General features: G+C 37.3%; 1 protein-coding gene across 7 annotated transcripts in view; it reads right to left on the bottom strand.

Moving 5' to 3' along the window:
* Positions 1 to 1,906, bottom strand: part of LOC107269933 (glutamate receptor ionotropic, kainate 2) — a 29,284-nt gene that overhangs the window by 22,327 nt on the left and 5,051 nt on the right. The window lies entirely within an intron of this gene.

Below are 1,906 nucleotides of genomic sequence, written 5' to 3'. Positions count from 1 at the left end.
GTTGGAAATGGAAGTGCGCACAATCGCGATGTGTTTCGAGCACGTGTCCCAATTAATCCACGTCCTAATTAGCGGCATAATGGCGGCGTCCTGTATTGTTGGAAGTTTGCTATAACTTTGAGGCGATGGCTAAAAACTGGAATTTACTTTGCGTGTCGGTAAGCTATCCTAATTAAATAACGAGGGATTGCATAAAAATGCAGAGGCTAACGGGTTTCGTAGGCTTGGTTTAATGCTATTTACGGTAGATAACAATGTCTCGAATAAATGTCTACGTACGTGGGAAAAAGTACGAGCCAGTGGTGACATCAAAATTGATGTGTGTACTTCGATTAAATTTTATGTTAAAGAAGGTATATTCTTTTTTTTTTTTAAATGTAAGTTTTAATTATCGTCCATAAATTTGCGAATTTTTTTTTAATCTTCTACATTCTGCTACTTAATTTTCGAGGGGTAGCACGTCAATTAAAGGGGATCGACCACGTGCCTTATTTTTCTTACACGTGTTTCGGCGTGGTAGACCGATTAGATCCGCGAACGGGAATTTCGCATTTTTCCGATTAAATTCCACGGTTATTGCCGTGGTATATAATTTAATGGCGATATCAAGTGGCCGACAAAGGATATTAACGTGAAAAGTGGAAGCGAGCGTGCTTTTAATGTATCTTCGTAAATTTTACCAAGAAGAAATTTTACTTTTTTTTCTAAATATATCCCTTAGTACCTGCACCGTATCTTGTGGTGTCAATACTAAAGTTTGTTACTTCCATCAATTTTATCGAAATTTTTCCATTTCTCAACACGACCTCCATCAGTGGTTACGTAATGTAACTTGTTGATTCAAAAGATAACAATAACGTTTCTCGTATCGTGCAATGCGTGTAAAATAGATCTTGGATCAAATCAATTCCCAATAGTGGATTTCTGCGATTTGTGGACCGCAAAATAATTGGATTATAGATGATGGCGCGAGCCAAATCACCCGATTAATTGGGAATACAAGGTAATTATAGAACTTGAATGGACACAGTATCGTTAGACAAAGTAATTTACGTCATAGCGCATAATCGTTAAGAGCCACACGTGGAAAGTGCTGCTCGCAAAATAGCTAGTCATAAGTAAAGTTACGACATTGCAGGATACGAGTCCTCGTTGAAGGTGCAAGGAAAATTCACTAGCCAAACGCTAAATTTTATCATAGTCAAATTTCATAGCGACTGAAAGCTTTATAGAACGTTAAAAGCTCCGTGAATGATTGATAAACAAATGTTTATGGACCGTCCGAAAGTTTGATAGAGAACGGCAATCGAACAGCCGTTAACTTGAGTGATTTCGTCGATAAATATTGGATTATGTTTAACGCGAGAGAAACACAAAAAAAAAAAAAAAATTGTCATGTGACGTAAAAAAATCGACAAATAACTCACTGTACAAAGTCATTGGATATTTTGATACGAGACAGAAAAATATGATTTATCAATTACTTTCAATCTTGTATACATAGAAAACGAAAAATCTCCTACGTACCTAACAAAGCTCCATAGATCCAAGCTGTACAGTCCCAGATAGCAATTTCGAGTGAATCGTTGAGCAAAGCTCGGCAATCAATTTGATGCTAATTTTCTTAATTTCGGTTTAATACCTAAGCAAAGCTCGTGTAACGATCGGCTTTGATCCGTAACGTATCCTAAATAGAAGCCGTTTCTTCGTAACGAATAAATTCCAATCGATATTTCATTTAGGAAGACTTTTAAAGTGCTTCGTCTCGGTCAGCTGTATCGATAGCCAAAAAAATTTGAAAGATTCTCGCTTTTCCTTAACGGATATTTATAACCGACCTTTTAATCCCAGCATGAGATCCGACAATGCTCTTCCCTTTGAGTGGAATCGTAACGCCGTGGGGGGG

Source organism: Cephus cinctus, unplaced genomic scaffold, assembly GCF_000341935.2.
Source record: "Cephus cinctus unplaced genomic scaffold, Ccin1 Ccin1_scaffold0690, whole genome shotgun sequence".
In the NCBI taxonomy this organism is placed as follows: Eukaryota; Metazoa; Arthropoda; class Insecta; order Hymenoptera; family Cephidae; genus Cephus; species Cephus cinctus.
This window is presented reverse-complemented; position numbering and strand designations above follow the sequence as displayed.